At 36.9% G+C, this 21,369-nt stretch overlaps 1 protein-coding gene across 2 annotated transcripts in view; it reads left to right on the plus strand.

The window, feature by feature from the left end:
- The first annotated feature begins 2,746 nt into the window (after positions 1-2,746).
- The window catches only part of LOC120775916 (mucin-19), a 65,884-nt gene continuing 47,261 nt past the window's right edge, over positions 2,747-21,369 (plus strand). The window contains exon 1 of one of the 2 annotated variants that reach the window (XM_040106312.1): positions 2,747-2,939. The gene's annotated coding sequence lies outside the window, so the exon portion shown is untranslated. Of the gene's footprint in view, positions 2,940-3,282; positions 3,565-21,369 lie in introns of those variants that run through there. The other variant, XM_040106311.1, reaches the window with a different exon arrangement.

Consider the following 21,369-nt stretch of genomic DNA (forward strand, 5'->3'; position numbering starts at 1 on the left):
CGATAGTTAAAGAGGGAAGCGAAACGCATTTGCCGACAAAAAAACCGAGAGACCCAAATGCGTGAATACAAAGAGCTTGACAAGCTGGCCGGCTGGGGTAATGCTCGAAAATTATACAAAAAAATGCGCCAACTAACAGAAGGTTTCAAGACCGGAGCATATTCTTGTAGAACCCCCAAAGGTGATCTAGTGACTGATGTTCAGAGCATATTAAAAATGTGGAGGGAACACTTTTCCATCCTGCTGAATGGTAGTGAATGCATAACGCCAGGAGAAGGCGAACCCGATTCCACAATCGATGACGATGGAGCAGACATTCCATTGTCTGACCATAAAGAAGTTCGAATAGCACTTACCCGTTTGAAGAGCAACAAAGCGGCGGTGACCGATGGATTGTCGGCCGAATTTTCCAAATACGGCGGCGAAGAATTGATAAGGAGCAGGCATCAGCTTCTTTGTAGAATATGGTCGTACGAAAGCATGCCCGACGATTGGAGTTTTAGTGTGCTCTGCCCAATCCACAAAAAGGGAGACTTCACAATCTGCGCCAACCACCGTTGGATAAGGCTCCTCAACATCGCATATAAGGTTTCAGACAAGGCGACTCCCTACCATGCGACTTCTTTAACCTACTTCTGGAGAAAATAAAACATGCTGCAGATCAAGGTACTATCTTCATAAGAGTGTATATCTGCTGACATACGCCGATGATATTGATGTTATTGGCATCAACACCGTACCGTTAGTTCTGCTTTCTCCAGACTGGATCAGAAAGCGAAACAAATGGATGTGATCGTGAACGAGGGCGAGACGAAATAAACCACGTTACTATTGACAGTTGTAACGAAGTCGTTGATAATTTCGTCTATCTTGGAACGAGCATTAACACCAAAAATGACGCCAGCCACGAAATCCAACGCAGTTTAACTCTTGCCAACTGAGTAGGCAATTGAGAAGTAAATTCCTCTCTCAACGAACAAACACCAGACTATACAAGTCACTTATCATCCCCGTCATTCTACCATTCATGGTGCAGAGGCATGGACGATGACAGCATCTGATGAGTTGGCGCTAATTCTGCCGAGGACTTATTGTGCATTGGCAACAGTGAATACCACAGTCGATGGTACAGCGAGCTGTACGAGATATAAGACGACGTAGACATAGCTCAGCGTATTAAGAGATAGTGGCTACGCTGGCGAGGTCATGTCGTCCGAATGGATGAAAACACTCCAGCTCTGATAGTATTCGATTCCGTACCCTCCAAGGGTAGCAGAGTAAGAGGAAGACCTCCACTCCGTTGGAAGAACCGGGTGAAGAAAGACCTGGCTACGCTTGGAATCTCCAATTGGCACCAAATAGTGAAAAGGAAGAACTACTGACGCGACGGCTATAACCGCTTAAGCAATGTCTACGCCAATAAAGAAGAAGAAGAATATAAAGCATTTTGTAATGCTTTCAGTTCATATTTGCCGAGCAGTTGTTGAGATATGCGGTTTCACTTAAAAGTACATAGGTAAGACAATGGGTGTGTCAAAGGAACCGATTTAAGCCGTTTTAATCCCAGTCTGCTGTAATTAATAAATTTAATGTTCCGAAACTGTTGTGTGGACAGTGGGCATGGTAATAATCCTATTTCACTCAGTCCACGCGATGCTGGAGAGAAATGTTTTTCGTAAATTTGGTTGGTTGGTAGGGCTAAAGTAGTTTGCGTAAACACATTTTTTAGTTTTTTTTTTCGTTTTCATTATATTTTGAGTTCGATCAACCGAAACGTCCCACCAATAAACACATACATATACACATATACGATTTTCCACCGCGTAGCAGAAAGATGCTTCATCCGACATTTCCCGAGCGTTGCAAGTTGCCAAGTTGCCAGCTCAATTGAATGCGGCAAATGCACACAATGGCAGCTAACAGCTTGAGTATGCCGAGCAGGCGGCCCAAGTACACAAGTTGTCAGCGAGTGAGACTATTATTGGTATGCCGTATGGATATGCGCATATGTGGCGCTGTATGTGGGTGTGTGTTGTGGTGCGTGTGCGGCGCAGAACATATTAACGATTCGAGACAATTGAATTGAAGCAATTGGCCGCAATCAAGCAGCGTTTTCATACGCACGTGAGCGCACATGCTGCCACTAGTGCTGACATAGTTGTTCTTGTTGTTGTTGCTATTATTGGCGTTACGTTTGCGACAGCAGTCACAACACGGCGCGCCGCTTTCAACATTTATCGATATATTTGTGCGCAGGTATGTGCGGCAGGTAAAATAATGTTTACCACATTTCAAACAGTGGCGCGGCCAAATACACACATACATACTTATGTATATGCATGTGTGCGTGTGTGTCATTAAAGAAAAATTAATATTGCTCAATGTAGTTGTCATTGAAGGCGTTTGAGTTGAGATTGCTGCTGTTGCTGCCACCACTGCCGCTGACATTCGCTGGTGGCACGACGTGTTGGGTGAAATGAGCACGGCAAGGCGTTTGGTGGTTGGGACAGCAAACGATCGAACACCAACATACCAACTGTTTCTCTGGCTGTCCGTCTGTCTGGGTGTCTGTCTGAGTGATTGCTGCGCGCGCACTGCAGCCTACGTGCCCGCTGCTGCCTCAAACTCGGCTATTATTTTCAGTATTTGCTCGATTGGTGGCAACTACGCACACTTGCACATATGTATATCAATACCAACACACACACACACACGCACATATGTAGACAGTCAATAAGACGTTGGCAGCCATAATTGGACGGATCAGTGTTGGCGCTTTCGCGGTCGATGACAAACTCCACTCCACGCTTAGCGCGCCAGTATAGCCTGCGTGCCTGCCAAGAAACACTCGTAAATAGTCGGTGCAGCTTGTAGTTATAGTTAGATTGGCGCTCAAAGACGTTGTCAGTTTCCACAGCGAAATAGACGGCACCGATACCGTAAATACGCCGCTTTATGTAGTAATTTTGTTGTTGTATTTTGTTTTTGGAATGAAAGTGCTTGTGTGTTTAGTTGTTGTTTTTCTTTTCGATTATTTTTGCTTATGGACTTGGCAATGATCGACTAGACCGCCTATTAGTTGGCGCAATGGACGACTCGGGGTGTAGAGGGGGCGACACAAAAGAGTGCAGCAAACGTGCCGAACTGTATGGAATCAATTGCTTCTCGCTGGCTTCATTGAAATAGTGAAATTTCGTAAAAGAAACAAAAAATAAATAAATATGTACATAAAAAAAAATTGAAGAGAAAAACTGAAAACATCGCACGAATCGAACGCTCACCATTGTTAAAAAGTGATAGTCGTAAATAAAGAACAACAAATCGCTGTGCCAAAGAAAATACGGAGAAAATTAACAAAAAAATTAACTGGCAAAAGGTCGCACTGTCATTGCCGGCGTGTAAAAAATGTTTCGCGAAGAATCTTAAGGAAATTGACATCAATTTTCGAAAAAAGCAAAACAATAATAAAGTAGAGACACGAAAGTGACAGTGCCAAAACAACTGTTTGCTCTGCGATGCCAAAAATGTGTAAGCATGTGCGCATGAACTTCACAAATTGAGAAAGTAAAAAACATACAAAAATAATTAATAAAGAATATAAATGTGAAATATAAAATTAATTGTAATAATAATATCCAAATACTAAAGTATAATATTTAATAAAAATAGAATAGAAAATATAGCAATAATAATAAAAATTTTGAAATAAAAAAAACGAAAAATAATTTTTTTTGTTAATTTATTTTATGTTTTCAAAATTTATATTTAAATAACGGTAAAAAGTAAAATTTCAGTACTTTTTAAAGCAAGCTGTTATAAAATATTCAAAATGTTTGAAAAAACTTGTAACATAATACAAATTATTAATTTTTTAAATTAGCGTAATAAATGAAAATAAAATATTAATAAAAAAATGAAAATAAAATAATCAAAAGAAATAAAAAAAATAAAAAAATTAATAAAAAATAAGAAAATAAAATTTTTAAAATAATTAAAAAATAATAATATATGAAGTGAAATCAATAACTAAAAATAAAAATCTTTATAAAACGAAACATGCTTGAACTGTATAACAAATTATAATTAAACTGCTTATAAAAAGATATAAAAATAAAATAACTTTAAAAATGTTATTCATTGGTATAAAGAAATAAATTTGAAATTTATTTTTAAAATGGTTTGAAAAATGTAATATGTCTGAATTTTGAAAAAAAAAGATAAAAAAAATCTTTAAAATAACACATAACATATGTAATAGCTTAATAATTGAGTAATATAGTAATAATAATTAGTTCTAATTATTAAATTAAAATTAACCAATGAAAGTAATAAAATAAAATTGTATTGTAATAAAATGAAAGAATTAATAATTTAAGTAAAAAATTTTAAAAAATATGCAATCTTACAATTGAAAAATTTTTGAAATTTATAATACATATGCAGCTGCAGAAAATGAAATTAAACAAAATTTAATGCTAGTGTTATAATTATAAAACCACAAAATATGTAAAAATCATTAATAATAATTTTTTACCAATTTTTATAACTTTTTTTTTACAAACAATTTTATTATTTGTTTTATAAAAAATTTTATTATTTTTTTATTAAAATTGTTATCATTATATAGTGACATTTAAAATATTTTTAAATTTTCAGTGTCTAATTATAAGAATTCAAAAGTAAAAAAATTAACTAATTTTATTTTTGGGTATACTATTTATATATATTTTAAGAACACACAAAATTTCTGGAAAAGATTAAATATATTTCGAGTTATCCGCGGTCCAAAAAAATTCTCTACTTGAAAATAAGAAAAAAAAAATTCTCTACTTGAACATAAGAAAAATATAAAAAATTGTTGAAAGAGTGCCTTTTAAGAAAAGGTGAATTTAGCTCAAATATTTGTTCACTCTTGAACTGTCAAATTTCGATTTTTGATCAAATCGTAGTACAGAACATTTAGAAAAAAATTAAATGGTAATCGAATCATGTATACCACACTTTAGAATGAAGAAACTCAAAAAACTATTTTAAATGTGGATTGAAAATTTTAATAATATTTTTAAAAGTATAAACTGTCGATTATTAGAATAGGAATCGTTTTATAAAAACTTAACACAAACTTAAGTACAACAGATACAATTTAATTCTGAATATAACATCATTCAAAAGTCCTCCGCGACTTCGTTTGCAGGAACGAATTCGATGAACCCATTTTTCGAGTACTTTTTCTTCTAAATCATGTCGTCAGTCATGCATAGCGCGTTCAATATTGACTTCTAAAGCGTGAAGAAAGTCTAGTTAAATCATAACTTTTTGTTGGCCATTCAATGTCACGATTTCTTGAAATATTCGAGTCTCCAAACGTTTCCCACAATAATCGGTTCTGTGTGGTACGTAGTCTCATCTTGTTGGCACCTGATGTTGTCAAGCTCAACTTCTTCCTCCAATTGCGGTCACGGCAACGGTGTCACCAGCTTCATTTTGAAAGAAGTATGAATCGATGACTCCACCAGACTAAAATCCACATCCCCACACAAAATCACCAAATTCACAACGTTTGCGGTGCTCCAATAGCTTCAGTTCTCAAGTGAGAATAATTTGATTCGGACTCAAATCCAAATCCTTTCTCAAAATATACCCGATTGTGGTTTGAGACGTTCCCATTTCTTAAGAACGCATTGGAATCGACAAATTACGGTCAAGCCGTTTAGCAACACTTGCCTGAACGGCAGCCATATCTGCATTACTGCGAGCTGTACTTTGTCTTATTGGCAATTGAGCATTATTTAAAGAAAATGTACGCTAGAAATTTTCAACAATTCGACAAATATCGAGCACAGGTGAACAATTATTACAACTATAAAATGGCAAAAGCGCACGAAAAGTTACAATCCAATCTTATCTATGCTTTTTTGCTCTCCTTTATTTTTAAACCTTTATTTCCACTGCACGTTACAAAAATCACAAACGATCAACAAAATGACAGAAATATTTAAATTTTTAGTATTTCTTTAAACCAATCGAAGTATACAGAGCGAAAAGTTGGAAAACATGCTTATGTAATATTAAAAAAAAATGCCTTTTATGACCTTTCTTTAATAGTTTCCCCGTTCACAATCTATGTATATTAAGGAAGAGCAGTAATCTAGAATCATATGACGATTCCTGCAACCAAGCCACCTTTCTTTCATTACTTTTGGATACTGTTGGAACAGTTCGCCGTATGAATTTTTCTAAATTATCTGAAAATTTATCTAGATAGTTGCGAAGATGGTCTATTAAACTTCTACAAATTTGTTCCTAGAGCCTGAAAATGTGTCAGTATGTTTTGCACAATTTCTTCGAGACTTGTTGCCTATTACCTATTTACCTAGCATATTTTTGACTACCAATAGAAAATTTTTCCAAGATTCAGTTTCCATAACAGTCTTAACTTTGACAAAATCTGTATCTTTCGTTAATTGCTGTTTTTGATGACCTTCACATTTCCACATTTTCACCTTTCCACTTTTATGTTTAAGCTTCTGAAATTATCAACAAATGTAATTAAAATAATATTCTTACGCGTCTAATGCATTGACAAATTGCTTTATCATTCCTAAATTGTGACCATTTGCGAAAATCTGCATGAAACTGTTGACTGAAAGTTAAAAATAATGATACCACCAATATCCAGAAATCGGTATAGCCTATCACCAGATTCTGGGTATTTGACGAGATCATTGTTTTTGAGTTTCAGTTAATAGTACTTCCATAAAGAAATTCGTAATCAGGTATTTTGAAAGAATCAAAGTTTCCTCACATATCCAAGCCAACAAAAAAAATTGTCCTTTTATATAATTATAATTTAAAATAATGACCAAGAACTTGATTTTATCAAACGCATAAGAATTTTCCATTATGTTTTAAAAATGATTTCAGGAAAGTTACATCCGCTGGCGGCCTGAATAAAACCAGCTCCGAGGTTAAATTTTTGGCCACTCTTTGCAGATATTGGGACTGTTTTTTTAGTAATAACGCGCCGAATATTCACTTCCAAGGCATATACAACGACCTCACATAACCTCACAAAAATTTACCGTGGGTGTTAAATGGCACGATCTTCAAGATCATACCATTGTCCCACGACATCAGACCAAAAATTTTCCTAAATGAATTCTTTGATTCGCTGCCTGTATAACATGTAACGCCGTTTTGTTGGAATCAAAGGTCGTCCACATCGCCATCCGCCGATTCAGACACGAAAAAGCGTTCTTTATTTTCGAAGAATTATAATTCCATTTTCTCATAGAACACAGCAAACACTGTCTTTTTAGGGATGTAACGGCGTCTCAAAATTGGCTTGTGGAGTATCATCAACCTAAATTGAGCTTCAACGTTGTAAATAATTTGCTTGTGAAAATCGGGTTCACTTGTAATTTCGTTTTGGGTCCATTCACCAAACGTGCGATGCGCTTGATAGTCTTTCGGTTTTTCTGAAGTAAAAAAAACAGCTAATTTAAGAAATTGCTAAAAGTATCAAAAGTAAGTTAATTAGCAAAAGTATTATTTTCAACTTAATTAATTATATTACTTGAAATATAATAGGTTGTAAAAAAAGTCTTGCGGTATTTTCGCTAGTTGGCGCTGAAAGCGCGTAGTTCTAGTTTTATTAGTCGCATCGGATCATGCTATACCTTTTTGGAAAGCTCATTTCACGCGCTAACACATGTTTGATTGATTGTCGTTTCTTTTAAGTCGTTCGTGAGTTAAAGCGTCGCAAACATGGAGCAAAATAAAGAGAAAAAACGGTATATTTTACAGTACTACTACGATAAAGGCAAAAATGCATCTCAAGCCGCCAATAAAATTTGTGCAGTTTATGGACCCGATACACTTTCCATTTCCACCGCACAACGATGGTTTCAACGTTTTCGTCCTGGTTTAGAGGTGGTCGAAGATGCGCCACGCTCCGGAAGGCCAGCCGTAGCATCGGTCAAGAGCTGGGCATAAGTCATCAAAAATTCATTTCAATTTCAATAAAAAAAAATTAATAAAAATACCGCAAGACTTTTTTGACAACCCATTATTTCCACTGTAAGATGCCAATACCGGAGCTTCTGGTAGCCATTGCACATTCACTTTTGTAAATAAATTACTTTACAATAATTTCACTTTTATTTAATTAATTCAATAAAAATATGTTATTGATATGGCAATTATTGCTATTTCCGCTGTAAGCCACGACACAGCACACTTAAAGAATAATGTATGGCAATCAAAGCGGGTATTAATAATAATTTTCGCACATACATATGTATATGTATGTATGTATGTATATACTCATTCGTATATAGATGCACTTGTTTGTATAATGCATATAAATTATATGCAAAACAACTTAAACATCTTCATGGCTTCATTGCCTCGTCTTCGATGCGATTTATTATGGGCTTAACAAGAAATATTGTGAGCTCAATTTTCGCGACGCTTGCATTGAGGCGCACACACACGCATACATACACAAACAAACGCATGCCAACAGAAGCGCATAAAAGTTGACAAAGCCATATGCAAATGCAACGCTGCAATTGTTTTTTGTATTATTTGTCACCAGACCTGTTCTACATCAGCATCATCAGCGCCATCAAAATCACATCACTAAAACACCAACGCGCCAACGCGCCAACCACTCCGCCGTTGCGGCTGTTGCTGTTGCCGTTGCTCTTGCTGACGAAATAAGTTACGAAATTAAAAACTTTTTACGCCTTTAAATTATTCAAAAACTAGATTTGCTGTGTGATAAGCTCATTATTGGCCAATAACAGCCGTGTCATAGTTATTCATTTGTGTTTGAGCGTTTGCTTGACGCAGATTTTGGTCTTGACGTAGCTGTTTTCGATTCAGTTCTTTTTTATTGCTAATATTTTTAGTATGACGATAAACCTTTGCAGTTGCTTCTTTGGTGTGATTTTTAGCAGCCTATTCCTTCGATCTGTACGTATTGATTTTATTGGCGTGTGTGTTGTGAGTTTCAAGGTTGAAATAGACATACATACAGGTGTATAGGCCATTTTTAACTTGCGTAAGCGTGCCGTTAATGGTTTAAGACGCTCCGCTGAAATTATTTACACCAAAATGTGCCGCGGATTTCCACAGGGATAGTTCCAAAACATATAAATATTTTAGATTTCAACTTGCATCTATCATGTTTTATTAAATTTAACAAGTTACTTGTAGAAAATGTAGTTTTACCACATGCTTAGTTGAATTCGTGTACTTTAAACTACAAATGGAAATTTAAATTTAATCAAAAACAAGAAAAAACGTTAACTTCGGTTGAATTGAAACTAAATGTCCTTCACAATATAAAAGGGTCTTAACAAGAACTCGATTGTGATCGTTCAGTTTGTATGGCAGCTATAGTGGTCTGATATGGACGATTCGGACAAATGAGCAGCTTCTTGTGAAGAAAAGGACGGGTACAAACTTCTAAATTGATATCTCGGAAACTGAGCTACTATACTTATACATATGCGGGCAGATAGACAGACATGGCTAGATCGACTTAGCTCATTATCTCGATTATATATTTTTTAGTGTCTCTGACGTTTCCTTCTGGGTGTTACAAAGCAAAGTTTTGTCCAATCCTCGAAACAGTTGTTAAACACAATTCCCGGAATAGCCTTTAATGCGCGTAGCGATTCACGTTTACTGACTTCAATTGACTCAAAACAGTTTCCCCGGAGCGGTCGTTTGAGTTTGTTTGAATTCACGTGGAATTAAATCAGGCTTATACCGTGGTTGCGGCACGATATTGGTTAAAAATTTGGCGAAAACCTCACGAAGAATCAAGGCAATAAGCGACGGTGCGTTATCGTGGTGCAAAAAGTACGAGTTGTCGGCCCATAATACCGCCCTCTATTTACGAATAGCTTCCGCAAACGACGCATAACACACAAATAGTATCCCTTGTTGACAGTTTGGCCGGTCGGAAGGAATTCGGACACCTTGGTAATCAAAGAAAACTGTCAACACAACCTTGATTTTTTACTTGCTTGGCGTATTTTTTTCGGCTTCGGGTTACCTTTAGCACAATATTCGACCGATTGATCGTCTGTTTCCCGTTCAAAACGATAGATCCAAGAATTATCGCCAATAATAATACGTTTCATGGCATCCTGGTAGTCGGAAAGTATTGTTTCACAAACGTTGACGCGACACTGTTTTTCGAAAATGTTTAGTGATTTTGGAACTTATCGTGCATTCACTTTTCTTAGGTCCAAATGATCATTCAAAATGGTTTTCTCTGATCCTACCGATATTTCAACAATGCTAGTGAGACCTTTGACTGTTGATCGTCCTTCCTATATTTTAATGACGTGTTGATCATCAGTTGATGTTGATGGCCGTCCAGTACCAGTGTACCAGTCAAAGCACTTAAAATCACTTACTCGCGACAAACAGTTATTACCGAAGGCCTTTTTCAACAATCTGAAGGTTTCGGCACCAGAAATTTGACTTCGCACACAAAATTTAATGGAACTTCTTTGTTAAATAATTTCACTCATCGAAAAATCGCCGAATGCACTTTATGTACATAAGAAGGCCAATCGCATATTAAACACTGAAGATTATTTTGATGTGAGATTTGACACAGGTATCACTGACAGAGTCCGTTGTGATTTACGTGAGTACCTGCCAGCGAAGGCCTAACCTCACGGTGCTTTCTATTGCTAGAAGCACGTAGATCAATACAATGCGTTGATCAGCGCCCCAAAGCATAAATGCATTCAGCACTCATACCTTCGAGAAGCAAAATATGAATGCCTTTTGCCCGCCTTGGTCGGGTTCAAGGCCGACCTATAACCTCTGCCGTACTCTGGGTCCGGCACCCGGCCGCAATACGACTCCACACCGTACAAAATGCCCTGCCTGCATTTAGGTTTAAGCCACAGCCACCACGAATTTCCACAAAGGACCAAACCCAATGAGCAGATTGGAGTTACCTCCAAGGGCTAACTGCTCCCCGTGGTACCAAGTTATAGTCTTTGGTGTGAATTTGTAGCTTTAAACTACCAGTTGAGCTCCCCAAACTCAATGACTGGTGACATTTGTCGCTTAAACAACAAATGCCTTTATATTAGGAATGAATATAAAGTCTATAATATCATTTCAAGCTGAGTATTATAGCACTATTTCTGACTTAGACCATGCTGACATTTAAACCAAGACCTGTTATGTCAGACACAGTTCGTGGATTTTAGTCGCCTCTTACGACAGGCATGCCTTACCACAGGTATATTCTTCCCCCTCCAACCCAAAAGGAGCCCGCTACCCGCAGGGGGACAGGTATCACTGACAGTCATATCAACCTTAAAAAAAAAAATTTAAATAAAAAGTCTTACTACATTTGGCCTACAGCAGGAAAATAGTTGAGTTAAGTTCGTTTTTGGCAAATGAGCTTCAACGGGCAATTATTTACAGTATTCACTGTGAACTCATTCTATATATTAAAGCGATGAACATATTTATTTACCAAAGCAAACATATGAAAATACTTCAAAAATACCAAAACTACAAATGTGTGTGTGTATATGTAAGTTTATGTACACACGCATGGAAGCTTGGCTGGCATTAACCGCTATGATTTATGTTGTATGCATCAATTTTAGTGAATGATATTATTTTATTGCGTTTCGACTAATCCCCGATACGTGTGCATGCTGCTTTCATATTTAAATACACACATACAAAATATGCATACAAATATGAACATTTAACCTTGGCATTGGGCCATGAGCTCTATAATAGTCCAATTACTATAATAAAACACACATACATATGCAAATTTTATATGAAGCACTAAGAAGAGTATTGACTTTCATTTCGCAAATGGCAGCGTTTACTGTCACTGCACGAATTCACGGCTAATTTTGAAATTGTACTCAACGTGACTCAATTCACTTCAAATAATCGCTCATAAAAATTCATACTCGAATTGTATGATACTTAAAAGAGCACTATATTGCAGATATATGTATGTACATACATATGTATAGCTAGACTAAGTAGGCGTAGAAGAACTTGACTTTAAGTGGGTATACCGGTTTTGTGCATAATTGGCAATTTATATTATGGAACAGCAAATAATTATCCGAGCAATCTGCGAAATGGATATTTTGAAAACCTTTAATGTTTCGAAAATTGGCACACACACAAATGTGAACACTAAATATGTTTACGTATTAAAGGAAACAATTATTGAAGTTTTATATTTAAAAACAGGGTACGGCTAAAGATTATGTCAAGAGAACTTAGCTTCATATAAATCTACGAAAACGTTTACGACTGGGCTGTCTTCATACTTGATACTTATATTCCTGTTTCTGCGAGGTTTTTCTTATAAACTAGTTGATGTTTATCTTGATTTTGATCAGTTTGTTTGTATGACAGTTATAAGCTACAAAAGTCCGATCTGAATAATTTCTTCGAAGATTTTACCGCTTTGTGTAATAATTCAGGCCAAATTTCAGAAATAAGTGTTTCATACAAGAATTGGATTTTAATCGATAAGTTTCTATGATAGTTATATGCTATACTTGTGGCAGTGTGCTCTTAACCATTTCTTTGGAGACTTTCAAAATGGAAGGATTCTGCTTTGATGCAGCGCTGTCAGCGCGATTTCCAAGCATTGAAGGCGTCACATAAGGCATTCTCCGGAATAGCCTTGAAAGACGAGGTGCATGCTGCTTGAATCCCTCCTGTCGTCATAAAACGCTTGCCTTTCATCGGCCTTTTTAGGCAAGAACACAAAAAAAAGTCAGGGGGCGACATCTAGGCTGTAGGGCGGCTGCGGAAGCGTTAGGATGCCGGCCTTGGTTAGATAGCTGTTCACAAGAAAGGGGGTGTGAGCCGGGCCGTTGTTGTGGTACAAATTCCAATCGGCTGCGATGTCTTGTCCGACCCGAATGACCCTTCGTTTGAGTTTCTTGTGGACTTGACGGTTGACGGGCGTAGACGGTTTGTCCAGAAGGAAAAAATTCATGGTAGACGATGCCTTTGATGTCAAAAAACAGAAACAGACTTTCCGTCTGTCTATCGGATCATTTATACATATATTTTTTAAAGTCTCCGATGTTTCCTTCTTCGTGTTGCAAACTTAATACATTATACCCGGTTCAGGGTTAATGACCTATCTTCCAATAAGAGTCAATTAAAATATAAAAATATTTAGTACGCATTTCCATAAGTTTTTTTTTAATCTATTAGTACTGTTCCATTTTAGTTAGAGTTGAAGAAACTCTCTTCCGGTCGACCATTTACGTAATATATAAAATATAAGCAATGTACTAAATGTGAATCCTTGGAAACACGGGTAACACGTTTGAGTATTATTTATCATCATCGATTATATAAACTGAAGTGTCCGATGTATCTGTCAAATATCAAAACGATAGTTGGCCTTGCTGTTGTCGGTCTTGAAATATTTACTTTAGTTGCTTAGTTTCAGGTCGAAGGTCGAAGGTCGTTGGCCACGATCTTATTAAATCATCGCCTTCGCATATCACAGAGAGACAACAACTATATTAATCTATTTTTCCCAAAAAGTTTGTAATTATAGTATTTCTCAAAGCTATAACATTTCTTTCTAATAATTAGTGGATTTCATCCCAAAAGAACTTTCCAGCCTCTGTATTCCTAATAGTTTTAACCGGTCTCGCAACTTGGAGCCGAGCGCTGTCTTGATGGAAAATTAGCGTTTTTTGCCAATCGCTAGGTTGATCTTGATGAGTTATTAACAGTAGCGTTCCCCATTAATGAGTTTTCGACACTTGATAATACAGCACGCTCTTCAGAACCCACCAAATAAAAAGCATTCGCTTGTCGTTAAGGATATTCGGCTTTGTCATTGATTTGGCTTTTTTGATTTCAGAGTTGTCATAATAGATCCCTTTTGCACCACCTGTCATATTCCGATGAAAGAACACTACTTTTTTAAAGCATTCAAGCATCATCAATGGCATCCAAATCTCTTGGTTTTAAACTATTTGAAATGACAGCTTGCGTGATGCCCAAAGATTCTACGAACTCTTTTTTTAGTAATGAAGAATATCAGTTTTCTAAGCCAAAATGTGTAATTGTTCAAACCCCTTTTGGCACGTTCGCTTAAGTAGAGCTTGTTCTCCATAAACTTCCGCCGGAAACCGTTTAAAGTATATATGTACATATAGTATACCATATAAATAATCAGTTTGATGAGCTCAGTCGGCTAGTCGCGTTCGTCTGTCTTGATATGCGCCAACTAGTAACTTCGTTTATGAGAAAGTTTGCGCCGTCCCAATCTTTCCAAGAAATTGTTCATTTGTTGGAACCGCCAAACCGGTCCAAAACGTAAAATTATCTGCCTACAAAAGTTTTCTCTCAATAAATTCTATTGATTGATGCAATGTGTGGGAAGTGGCGTCGTTTTGTTGAAACCAAATGTTGCCGAGATCACGAGCTTTCATTTCAGACAGCTTGGGGCGATAACGGTCGCCATTGACGGTTACGTTCTCACTAGCATAATTTTTGAAGAAACATGGACCGATGGTTCCACCAAACCGTTGCTTTTTATACCCTGAACAGGGTATATTAAGTTTGTCACGAAGTTTGTAACACCCAGAAGGAATCGTCAGAGACCCTATAAAGTATATATATAAATGATCAGTATGTTGAGCTGAGTTGATTTAGCTATGTCCGTCTGTCTGTCTGTCTGTCCGACTGTCCGTCTGTCTGTTTATGTACGAACTAGTCCTTCAGTTTTTAAGATATCGTTTTGATATTTTGCAAACATTATTTTCTCTTCAAGAAGCTGCTCATTTGTCGGAACGGCCGATATCGGACCACTATAGCATATAGCTGCCATTCAAACTGAACGATCGGAATCAAATGCTTGTATGGAAAACTTTCACATTTCACAAGATATATTCACGAAATTTGGTATATGTTATTTTCTAAGGCAACAATGTAATCTCCGAAAAAATTGTTCAGATCGGATTACTATAGCATATAGCTTCCATACAAACAGAACACATAGTTAGTAAAACAAATGCACCTGTGAAGGGTATATTAGCTTCGGTGCAGCCGAAGTTAACGTTTTTTCTTGTTTTTGGTTGAAATGACAACTCTTGAAGCTCTTCCCGTTGCTCTTCGTCCCAAATGAGGCATATGTGCCCGTATTGGCCAAACTACAGAGGTTCGGCATCTCATAATGATTAGCTCAACATAAATGTTAAAAAAAAAATAAGAAGGTGCTTTTAGGCAGATTATATCCACTGTTAGTTTGATAAATTTGGTTCCAATTTACCAGTGCAATTTCGAACATCGGCTTAACTAATGTTATCAAAAACAAATTTGTAACGCAAGAGACACTTGGGACTACAATTAATTTAACTTAAACAGTATTTCTGAAAACCTTCTAACGAAGAAAACTCTTTTTTAGAGACTGTGTACAGAGCTTCAAAGTCACACCCTTTACTCCAATTGCTTCAAATTGAGGACTTTTGCAGCAATATTACACAAAAAATAAAGAGATGGCTAACAACAGCGAAGCTTCAACTGGCAGGACAAAAAACAGAAGCAGTGCTCATATTTAGCAGGAAGAAAATGGAAGGCGTCACTTTGGATATTGACGGGTATAAAAATACGTCACAGTCATACCTAAAATACTTAGACGTAATAATTGATACGAGGATGAACTACAAAACAAACATAGAGAAAGCCAGCGAAAAAGCGGCGCGAGTTAACACGGCCTTAAGTCGAATAATGGCTAATACAGGCGGGCCAAGTCAGAGCCGAAGGCTATTATTGGCAAAAGTGACTCAGGCAATAGTCATATATGCAGCACCACTGTGGGCTAATGCACTAAAGCAAAAAGCGTATGCGAAACAAGTAAGGTCCTTATTTCGGTTAAGTGCACTTAGAGTTGCCAGCGCTTTCCGTACGGTGTCTCATGAAGCCGCAGGAGTGATTTCAGGCATAATGCCACCAGAAATAATAGCTAGTGAGTTAAAGAGAGTGTATAGTAAAAGCAAAAATAAAGGCAAGCCCCTAACAGCTAGAGAGCGCGAGGAAGAAAGACAGCAGAGTCTAAAAGAATGGCAATCTCTGTGGAATTCAGCGCCCAAAGGACGATGGACGCACAGGTTGATTGAAAATGTTGAAACCTGAGTTAGCATGTTGATTTTTACTTAACGCAGTTATTAAGTGGCCATGGCTGTTTTAGGGAATAACTCCATGATGTGGCCATGTTCAGGTAGAAATATGCTCATCTTGCCGAACATGTCTTTTTTCACTGTCCGAAATATGAGGTAGATAGGACGATTTTAGAAAGGGAAATTTCTAAGAGAATAATGCCAGAAACATAGTGTCATACATGCTACGGTCAAAACAGGTGTGGAACTATGTTAAGCACTGGACCGCTAAGGTTATTCAAGAGCAGCGAACACTAGAGCGACTGCGATGTAGCGAGGCCAAAACTAGTTCAAAAATCCCTGAGACGTTTTAGTCAATAGGCTTAGCTTGCTCTGCGATGTAATGCTTAATCGGTAGTTCCGCAGAGCAGTTCTCATTAAAGCTATGTGTCGTTTATTGAGATATTTTTTTTAGTGGGTTAAAGTTCCACATGCTGTGTTGTAAGGGTAACAGTGTCTTTTGATGATTTATTACATCTCGTCATAAATATGAAAAAAAACTTTACTCCTAAGTTTCTCCACAGCTACAAAATTTCAGCAAAGTCGGTTCAGGGACCTCGTGTGTAAGAGGTGCAGACACCTCATTGGATTTCTATCTGTATTTAGTACGTTTGACATCTTTCGAATTAAATTTCCCAATATCAATGCATTCATCATTTATCACAACTGCATTCTTGAGTGATAAAACTGAAAACTTAATTGGCCGAGTATCGGATAATTGCCAACTACTATTTGATGAATTGTCAACGCGATTTTAATGACAAACTTGACAGTAGATAATTTTTCAAAAAATGGGCTTTACACACGCACACACTTGCAGACAGCTACTAGACATATGTATGTATGCACGCAGTGCGGCAAAAATGCAGTAGTGACGGTGATTTTGAGTTCAAACTTGTATGGTGGCCAAAAGGTGGCACCAACAGCAAAAACAACAGCAACAACCAAGACCACGACTGACACCGCGGAGAAAATGTTGTTCACCTTTAGGCAACACCGGTTGGGCCGGTCGCCTGTGAAGGGGCTGACGAAACAAACAAGCGGTTTTTACACGCCAAATGCACACACACACACACACACACATTGATATTTCAGTTTCAATTACATATTGTTGTTTTTATATATGTATGTGTGTATGTGTGTATGTTTGCGCATGCATAATATCAGCTAAATGCGTGTGTGCATAATGTGATTATGCTAATAAGCGCGAGTGTATATACATTTGCATTTTTTAGTAGCACCATGCTCACACGCACACACACACACACACATTTTAACGTGACTAATTATGCATTAATGTTGTTGTGTGAGTGTGTGTGTATGTGCCTAAGTGAGTTGTAGGCTTTCAGTTGGGTTTGATTGCGATAGACATATGGTTTGTCGATAATTGATTGGCAGCTCGGTTACCTGTTTGGGTGCGCATCCACCCATTTGGCCGGCTGGACGGCTGGCCGTCTGTCTGCCGCTATGTCGCTGCCATGTTTTGCATTAATTTCATTGTTTCCCGTTAAATTCGATGGTGCAGCATAAATGCCATTTAAATTAATCAGAAAATGTGCATTAAGCGCTGGCATTTTTTGTCCATTTCTCTAAAATAATTTCCGTTAATTGTTGTTGCACTCGGGTATTAAGCATGTACTTGCGGTTAATTGAAAACAAAGCACACAATTCAAATAGAAAAAACACTAAACGTTTGTTCATTTAGTGCATTTTCATTAAGCTTTCACCTCTCGCCTCGCCATAATTGAGCAGCGAGCGCGGCATATTGATGGCACTTCGTACAAAAATCTGCCGAAACCTAAAAAAACTTTAAAAGCTTCAAAATAGATACAAAAATATTGTTATGTTTTAAATAATTGCTATTAAGTGTGAATAAATTTCTATGTGACGACATGCTTGAACATTTATTGCACAACTTCCTGCAGCTGAATGCCGAAAAAATGAGGTCCCTGGCCGCCACACGACCTAAACCAAATGGCAAAATCTGAAAATCTGAAAAAATTAAAAAAACTGAAAAGCGCTGGCACTCTACATAAATAAATATTGAATTAAAAATATAAATTACATTAACAAAAGTGAAGTACCACGAAGCAAAATATTTACCAATAAATATCAAATGAAATTAAATTAAAATTAAATCAGAAAGATATTTTTTTGATGCTGCGAAAGTACAAACAAAAATAAATAAGTTAAGTAAATTTCATTAAGATTACATTAAATTAAACGTAAACGTAAAAAATGAATTTAAAATTGCTAATATGATTAAAGCTGTTAAAAATCATAAAAAAACACAAAGAAAACCAATTAATAGGATCAAATAATACTAAATGCCGCGACAAAAAGAGTAAATCACTAACGCAGTTATAGGCGAGTTTACAACAGCGCGCCAGTCGTTCTTTGCGTTGTTTGGCGCTAATTAGAGATTTCAAGTGTAGCCAGCTCCTTCTCCGCCTGGCCTTTCCAACGGAGTGGAGGTCTTTCCCTTGCTCTGCCCGGCTGATACTGCGTTGAATACCCACAGAACTGGAGTGTTTTCGTCCATTCGTACGACATGATCTAGTCAGCGCTGCCGCTATCTTTTAATTCGCTGAACTACATATGCCAATGTCGTCGTAAATCTCATACAGCTCATCCTACCATCGATTGCAGTACTCGCCGTTGCCAATGCGCAAAGGACCATAAATCTTCAGAACCTTTATCTCGAAAAATCGTAAAGGCGACTCGTCAGATGTTGTCATGGTCCATGCGTATGCATTATGAAGCAGGACGGGGATGATGAGTGACTTGTAGAATTTGGTCTTTGTTCGTTGAGAGAGAACCTTACTTTTACTACATCGGCGTACGACTGCAGTTGTACACTCTTGTAGAAGATTTTACCTTCTCTATTTAGTTCTGTAGCTCGAATTATTTTCTCCAGCGATAGAGAGTCCCCTTGCCTCCTCGTTTGCTATCGAACGATTTAGAAAGGTCCTTCCTTTTGGTATTCCTCAACGTCAGTTTACTCAGCCGTATTAGTTTTGCGGGGATACCATTTCGTGCTGTCCAAGGCAGCTTTGAAATCGGCGAGAGTGTTGTGTGTCGATCCTTTTTTCACGGGTCTTTTCTAAGATTTGGCGCACGGTGAATATCTGGTCAGTTGTTGATATTTCAGGTCTTAAGCCACACTGATAAGGTCCAATCAGTTTCTTGACGATGGACTTTAATCTTTCACACAATACACTCGATAGAATATTATATGAGGCGTTGAGAAGGCTTATTCCACCGCAGCTGGCGCAGATTGTGAGGTCTTCTTTTTTGTGGATTGGGCAGAGCATACTTAAATTAAAATCGTCAGGCATGTTTTCGTGCGACCATGTTCTATAAAGTAGCTGATGGATGCTTCTTGTCAGTTGTTCGCCGCCGTGCTTGAATAGCTCGGCCGGCAATTCATCAACCTCCAGCGCTTTGTTGTACTTCAGAAGGGTAATTGCTATTAGAACTTCTTCATTGTAGGCCAATGAAACGTCTGGATCATCGTCATCGATTGGGAAATCGGGCTCGCCATCTCTTGGTGTTATTCTTTCACTGGCATTCAGCAGGCTGGAGAAGGGTTCTCGCCATAATTTCAGTATGCTCTGAGAAACAGTCAAGGGTTCTACAAGAGTATACTTTGAACATATTATTAGCGCTAAACCCCTTTTAAATTCTGGGCTTCCTTTAGTTTTTTTTGCTTTGGGTCTTCACATTGTCTGATAAATGACGAGAACTAAAAAATCGAATTTTTGAAATTAAAACATAAAAAAACAAGTAACAAAAGTTAATTTAACATTTAACATAATCGAAGGTATCGTAGTCGAGAAAATACTTCCAGGTGCTGGTATCTTACTTTATATCCAAGATATTTCCAGTGAAACGGAAATTCTTGTATTAGGGTTTAGACCACAGTCTACATTGATTAAATTCGAAAACCACATTATGCTTATAAAAATATTGAAATATCACATACATATGTACATATGTGACCTGGTCTACGAAAAGGGAGCTAACGTGCGAAAACTAGTTTTCTGGGAAACAGCTGTTAAAAATAAAAAGCATCTCATCTTCCATCCGAATCAACTAAAAAGGGAAAAACTGATTTTTTGACACCTAAGCCCCCTTTCCGTAGACCAGGTCACATATATTGATCAACGAAGGCGGTTTAAAGTCAGCTAGAGAGGCGATAATCGTTATATCGGGCGTATTTAGGGTAGGCGAAGTATTTACCAGATTTTATTAAATTTTATGCTCTCGCAACTTGTTGCTACAGCATGTAATTGCTTTGTTCATCTGACGGTTATACTAATCTCATACTTTAACCGACTTAGATGTTAGGTTATGTATATATGTATAAATGAATAGGATAATGAGACGAGTTGAATTCCGAGCGCCCTCCTAGAGGCTTAATGTACATATCTCCTAAATCACTAAAGCTGTGAGAACTAAATTCGCTTCAAGCAAATATTATAAAAACCGATGCGACGGTGTGAAACTGGGTGAAATCAAAGAAAACCCACGCCTACTTCTCATATAATTTAGTTTTAAATGATACAATCAAACGTTAGGAGGACAAAATGGTTATATTTTGTGACAACTTTTTGCAAAAGTATAAAAATACAATAATGTAAAGGAAATAATAAAAGTTTCAAACGCAAAAAAGAAATAAATTTATTAGATAAAGAAATGAAACTTAATTGAATAAGATATTAAAGCACAAAAAATATATAACTTAAAATTTTGAAAAATAATGATAAAATAAAATTGTTTAAAACTACTTAAAGAGATTTTAAAAAATTAAAAAATCAATAAACAATAATCCGACAACAACATGAATGTATAACATATGTATGATCGAGTCATAAATTCCAATTACTCCACCTACTCAATTACCGTTACGCAGCTTAAGTTGTAAGCTCGTATATGACTTATTTACTTCTTTCAGTGTACACTTGACTTAAAAGTCATTGTTTTTTTGCATTATTTTCTATTTTATTTTAAATTTTTTATTTCTTAATTGTTATTATTTCCTTCATAGCTTTGTTGTCGCGGCGGCCCATGGCTGGCTGAACGTACGTGTACGGTGTGCTTAAAGTTGCTTATTCCACGAATTGCCAAGCTTAACTCTTGCATAATAATT

Source organism: Bactrocera tryoni, chromosome 4, assembly GCF_016617805.1.
Source record: "Bactrocera tryoni isolate S06 chromosome 4, CSIRO_BtryS06_freeze2, whole genome shotgun sequence".
In the NCBI taxonomy this organism is placed as follows: Eukaryota; Metazoa; Arthropoda; class Insecta; order Diptera; family Tephritidae; genus Bactrocera; species Bactrocera tryoni.